The sequence below is a fragment of the Fundulus heteroclitus genome, chromosome 2 (assembly GCF_011125445.2).
Source record: "Fundulus heteroclitus isolate FHET01 chromosome 2, MU-UCD_Fhet_4.1, whole genome shotgun sequence".
NCBI lineage: Eukaryota > Metazoa > Chordata > Actinopteri > Cyprinodontiformes > Fundulidae > Fundulus > Fundulus heteroclitus.
In genome coordinates, this window is record NC_046362.1 from 18272122 (window position 1) to 18279446 (window position 7325).

Consider the following 7325-nt stretch of genomic DNA (forward strand, 5'->3'; position numbering starts at 1 on the left):
GTGGTTCAATGTGCATTTCATTTGATTTTTCTCTTTCACACAGTGCATTCGGAGCAACCTCCAGTTTGCCTTCTGATGCGCTCACACATGGCTCACAGGAATGTAACAAGCACAGAGGTGGCATCAAAACCACTAGTTAGGGATCGAGTTTCAGGGCATTTCAACTTTCTCCGTCCATATAATACACTGGTAATGCTTGGAAGGGCAGAATGTTACTCAAAATGTGTCCCGCTGTCACGGGGTCAAATGTTTTATTGCCATTCTGCTGTCTGGTAGGTATCCACGCTTCACTGAGGCTATGCACTATTTACTGTACTTTCCCGAACGTCAGAGCATCAACAGACAAGCCAGAAACAGGTAGAAAATACACTTTTTTTAAATAGTGAAAATATGATTAAAATGCCTTCGAAAAGTATTCAAACCGTTTGGACTTTTCCATATTTTGTGACATTACAACCACAAATTTTTATCCGATTGTGTCATTGTGAAGTTGTGTTTTGTTGTGTCATGTTTTGTTTCTTTGTTTTGTTTTTTCAAACACAAATTTGAAAAGAACAGTGTTTCTCTACCAGCTGTAAACACCTAGAAACTACGGTCTTTGACCAGTTATTTAGTAAAATAAAAGATTTATTGGACTGGTAGCCGTTTTCAAGTGTTCTCAACAGATTCTCAATTGAATTTAGGTCTGGACAGGATATTCTCTGGATTTTATTCAGGGGTATCAGAGTAAAAGGGGCTGAATACAAATGCACACCACACTTTTAACTACTTTATATTAAAAAACAACAACTTTGCATCCTTTTTTTTCTACCACTTGAAATTTTTGGGCTACTTTGTGTTGTTCTGTCAAAGGAAATTCCAACAAAATACATTAAGGTTTGTGGTTGTGATGTAACATGATGTGAAGAAGTTCAAAGGTTATGGACTCTCTTGCATGGGACCCTAGAAAACTCAAAAAGCAACGTAGTCAGTAAAAGTACTACAGAAAATCCACTAATTCAACTGCTACTTAAAAAAAAACAAAAAACAAAAAAAACGTAAATGAAGACACAAATGCTTTTTAAGCAATTAAATATCCCTATATGTCTTACGATGAATTTTGACATTTCTAAGTTTTCTGTTTCTACATGCCACATAAAGACAGATCTCATTCTAGTTATCATCATGGTGTTATTCACGAGATCGGCAGTCTATGCAAAGTAAATAATGTGAAGTGAGGTTTAGATGCAAAGGATAACCTCACCTTGAGACTCGGCAAGCACAAGGTTTTGTCTCTTTTTATTTTAAAATCTGTGCCACTCAAAAAAAAATAAAAAATAAACAAATAAATAAACCCCAACAAACTACTCATTATACAATGTTTAAATATGCAGCACATTCTAGCCATTTTTAGATCGTTTCAGAAAAGACGGAAGGGAAAGCGTTGACAGGCTGGCATGACAAAACAGGATAAATTACGAGGGTTCAGGACTGTTATGTTAATCTGTGGCGGCTGATGTATTGCACCAGGATGAAACTGTATAAATATTTATCATCATAATGCGGCCAAATGTTTTGGCTGCACGGAAACGTTTTATTACTCTTTCTTCAATGTTTCAAATATCACTATTATCACGGGGAAGTAGTGATAAATATAGAAATATTCTGACTTAAACGACACGCGCCTGTATTGCCTCACCATAAAACTGTCAGCCACTGAGTCTTATCAATGAAACGCATAAAAAAAAAAAACTGCTTGCTTAAATGGTTTGGAGTGACCATCAGAGCAATAAATCCCATTCCCATCCAGAGATAAACACAATAACACAGAATAATCTTATGCAGAAATAATGAAAAGCGAAACACAATAACCGCTAAATTCATTGACATTTTGTCATAAGTACGTTATGCTTTAGTTCTGCTCTAGCATTGTGACAAAGTAAAGCACTTAAAACATCATAAAGGACAGGCATGTTACTGTGGGATTTGACTATGATGTTAAAAAAGCCTTATTGTGTTGCAAGTTGTGGCTCTGAGAACAAATTTGCCTCGGCAAATAAGACAAAAATGCCTTCTGAAACAATAATCAGGGGATGTGCCTCTCGAGACGATAAACTAACCAGGTATTAAAGCTTTAGAGTTATATATGAGACTCCGCAAGGTGTCAAAGAAATGGCCATACGTGGAAACAATTGAAAACAGTACTTTCATGCAATAGTGGCACAACGGTGTTAGTGTTGTTGAACATAGGTCATGGGGTATTTTGTTCATTTTATTCACTCATTGGGTGGCTTCACTCTCAGTCTGGAGCTGAATTTTATCCCTAAATCCCAATTCATAACCACATCTTTAAAAAAAAACATACAAATATAAGTATTGTCTTACGTTTCCCACAAAAAATATATATTTTTTTTCCTGACACTGCCTATCTGCGATCACTCATGCAGTGTAAAAGACTCATGCTTTGACTGTTAATAACGTACACAAATGGCAGCTTTTGGTGAAGTGACTGCCATGAACAATAATAAATGTGCTATAGTCAAATGCATCGTGGCGGTATTTTGCTCCAAAAGATGTGCAGGTACGTTGAATACAAGCTGAAACTAATAATGCCACTGTAAAAGTATTGTTGTCTGCTCTCCCCTCCTAATGAACCACTGTAGTCAGGCCTTCTGTTAGACAGCACACGTTGCTCAGACTCCTGTCGACATGCATTTTAAAGCTAGTAAACAGGTTTTTGTAAAGTTATTTTGTAACTTCAGCTGCCAATGTACAGGTATTGTGAATTGTATTTTTGTATCATACATCACTACTGTTTTTGGTTTTGTTTTTGTATTGTATATAAAAAGCACTTTATTTTAATTTTTCAAATAAAGATAAAAAGATTTTTTTTTTCAGTTTTATGATTAATGTGAGCTAAGAACAGGCAAAATGGCTTGAAAAATAATTGCCACATCATATTTTTTATGTAAAGCTAATCATTTGTTGTAACTAATATTACACATTTTCTATAACCTTGATTCATATTTGTCAAATACTTTCTAACTAAACTAAAAGGTTCTTATTTTTAGTATACAGAGTATTATATCAAATGCTCTTTATTATATCAAGAGCACTATGGTTACTGAGTATTCCAAAAGTATTTCATATCCAATAAGGGTCACAAATGAACCTTATAAAAGTTTACGACCAAAGTAATATAATCTATTACAGATGTTTCAGAGAGGATTATTAAAATAAAATGATAGCAGTTTAAAAGAGCATAGCACAAGTTCCACAGTTTTTGCAAAAGTTTGCCCCCTCTGGTGAGAAGTTGGAATGACACCAGCACATGGGAGACGAGGAAAAGCATCTGGCACTGCGACTGCACGGGTCTTTTGTTTGGAGGCGTAATGTCTTCTGAGGTAAAAAAACGTATGAATATTGACGTTAGCCCGTGTTCACTCGCTAATGCGCCAATGGTGGCGGAGACTCATCAAAGTAGCCAGTTTAGCAAGAGTGCCCAGTGGGCATGCCCAGAGAGTCCGACCTGAATCCCTCTCTCATGAACTGACTAATGGAAGCTGTAGAAGCGACTTTGGTGGAATAGAGGAAAACTCATTGTACAAGTCGAGCAATTGTAAGAGCATATATTGGAACGAAGAAAAACAAACTGTAAACTTGGGCAATGCTCCTTTAAAATAATTAAAGAAAATTTACTTCATGTCAATTTAACTTGGATAAGAAGCTAAAATGAAGCACACTGTTTTTATTATTTAGATTTTTAGCTTAATATTTCATGGGGTAAATCAATAAAAAAATACACTCCCATTTAAATTTTAAGATTCAAGTTTTTTATATATATATGGGCCCACTTAATTGAGCGATTGGTTTATTTTAGACTTTACACTTTACTTTATTAGGTCCCACGGGGGAAATTATTTTGCAACAAGTCGTAGTAGCAACCATCACACAACCGCACAAACAGTTATACACAGACAATTGACAAAACAGGAAGAGACAACTTCATAAAGTTAAAAAGAGATCAATCCAAGCCCCTCTATCACACAAGATCCATTTTGTGAAGCTATTCCTTCATCAAAATCATGCCCAAAGTGGTATTTTAGTTGATTCATGCATGTCTGAGTAATCCTCGTAAATTCATCTCTCTGAGCAGCAGCCCCACTCTGTCTTGGAAAAGGAGTGGCCATGACCGGTCTGGGTAGAGCGGTCGTCATCTTCCAGTAAGTACCTTACCATGCGGTGCCCCAGCCCAGCCAACAACACTCTCAACCAGCGGTGATGTGAGAGTGTGATCACTTCTGAAAGGAGGGATTTAAACTGTGGATGTAGGGGGAATGGATGTGGTCCACTAGACTTTCTTGGCTTTGGTTCCTGATCTGGATGTCAGTAGGTCCATAATCTAATTTTGTTGTATTCCGATACATGTTTTCATAATGCTCTGTAAGCTGTCACGGTTCTTTAGATTCTGCAAATCAAACCAGCATAGAGAGGGAAAAAAATAGCACACAGATTCAATAAAGCAACTGTGAAACATTTCCATAAAGACACTAAGTTCAAGCTCCTCAATTTTATGAGAAATTGCATTCTCTAGTGGACTTTTCTACACACTGCATCATCCTTATACTCAAATATCAGTTTATTGTCCATCATTGGGCCATTTGTATTCATGCACCTGTTCCACTGACTGTCCATTTTTAAAGACTGGAAAGAGAGGGGGAGGCACCTTTCTACAGTCTATGCACGGTTCTTTCATTTTTGACTCATTAATGATCAAAAAGGACAACTGGCATCACTCCGGAAAATCCTACACGACAGGGCCGTGACCAGCCGGGGCATCACCATTTAACAGGGACACAATGACTGAGTTGTTGGCAAACTTTATAAAATGATGATTCTCATGCTGACTTTGGCACATATTTGTGTAAAGAACAAACGACCAAGACGAAAAAATGCAACCCTGAGGCACACCTGTAGAGGACACCACAACGCCAATGTGTCAAGAAGTCAATTTGCCACTAGATCGAGGCAGAAACCCACTTTCTGGATTTTAGTCTCTCTGCAAGGTTGGATGGAATTAAAAGGTTTTTATGATAAGATAATTCAATATTATGGGCCTAAAATTGGTTGGTTCCCTAGTTGACTTGGTTTTGTGCTTGCACCCCCCAGTACCATAAGGGACAGAACCTTTCTCCTCTTGGACCCCTTTAAGCCGTATAAGCACTGTGCTCATTGTTTTGTGCTCATTCAACACGGGGCCACCATCCATAAAAGAAGACCTTTATGCTTAAAATCATGGATGTAAAAATGATCATAAAAGTGGTCAGTTATTAGAAAAGTCAAAATCAGATGCATCAGTCGCACCATTGGGGACAGGTGCCTTCTTTTTGGATTCCATGCCAAACTTTGCTTTAATAGCCTCACAAGCTGGGCAAGAGTTTCCTGATGGGATCATACGTTATACTTAATTTTTGTGACTAAGCTGGGCTTTTCTAGTATTCCTTTCATTTCCTTAGGTTATATCATGATAAAAAGCCTTGTCCAGTTCTTCTCAACAGGTTTGGAGAACCACAAGTGTATTTGTTTGGAAATGTACAGTAGGCTATAATCTACAGGGAAAACTAATCCCTTGCAGAAGGTGGCAAAGGCTGGCACGGCTTTAGGGTTAGTTCATTTAGATCCGTACAGGGGTATTTAATGGCATCCTAATCAATACAATTGAAACGCTCCTGAAACAGTGGATTCATCTGACCAGACCGGGACACCGGTTTAAATTTAACCTCATATTTGATAATATGAGGCCAGATAAACGACCATGTGATGGAACATACCATGTGGGGCTGTGCCGATGGAACTATATGCCTCTTTTGACTGAACCAAAACACAGATCAAAACATTTCAATCGACTTTAAAAAAAAAAGCTTTTTTAATCCATTCAAGAATTTGGGGACGTTTCAGAAAGAGTAGAATGAGGCTGGAGTCAGAGCTACAAGGGCCACCACGCATGGACTCAGTAAATGGGTTACAGTTATATTCCTCGTGTTAAGCGACTGATGAACTAGAGACAGTGTGAGAAAGGTCTTTGCTAGGTTTAGGAGAAAAAGAACTAGATTGTCGGTCACTGGTTCTAGGTACTCTCTTCAGATGAAAGTAAAGTTTGCATCTAATTTGAAAATCAAGGTCCCCACAGTCTGGAGGAAGAGTGGATAGGCACTAAATCCATGTTGCTTGAAGTCCTGTGTAAAGTTTCCACAGTCACTGATGATTTGGGGTGCCATGTCATCTGCTGATGTTGGTCTATTGGGTTTTTTGAAGTCCATAGTCAACACAGCCATCTACCAGGAAATGTTGCCACATGTCATGCTTCCTTCTGTTGGCAAGCTTTATGGAAATGCTGATTTCATTTTTGGCATAACACCAATATTGTGGATGTGCAAAGGCATTTGTGCCGAGCCTTCTCGCATTCCACAAACTATTCATACTCTTGTACACATTTTGTCACAGCACAAAACTGCTGCAATTGCTTTGACTATACTGTGGTTGATCGTCCAGCCAACTTGCCTGACCTTAACCCCATACAGAATCTATGGGGTATTGCTAAGAGGAAGATGAGAGACACCAAACCCAACAGTTCAAATAACCTATCAAAGCCACCTGGTTTTCCACTAAACCTCAGCAGAACCTCAGGCTCCATGCCACTCCACATTGATGCAGTGAGGCATGCAAAATTAGGTCCAATCAGGAATTGAGAGCAGAGAAATTAACAGACTTTTCAGAAGCCTAACATCTCTGTGCAGATTTTCTTTTATTTATTTGGCCTTATGCTACTTTCTAAATAGTTTTTTTTATCTGCAAGCTATAATCCAAATGACTAAAAAATAAGGTATGACGTATTTAACATATGTGATAAACCTATAAAGTATGATTTTCACTTTCTGAAAGGAGTGAAAACAATATTGAACTTTTGAACTTCTTTTTAATATATTAGTTTTTCGGCATTTATTGCTCGGGATGCGTCTCTTATAAACCAAACACGTTTCCATTGATACTTTGGCACAACTCCCAACAACATTGACGCGTCTTAATAGTTCTTGTGTTGACCCATTATGTCAGGTTTGGGTGACGCACGTTCTGCCAACAGAGAAGCAAAGAGGAGTATCTGGTGAGAAATCCTCCCCGTGAACCACCCACCAAAAGCAAACACGCGTAAGCGCCTGCTGATCTGTCCTGGATCTGCTGCGGGTTCCCTCAGCTCCTCTCACCGCAGGACGCCAAAACTTTGCACAGGTGACGGACTTCCAGCCGCTGCAGTGACAGACAGACAGACAGACAGACAGGTAGGTGGG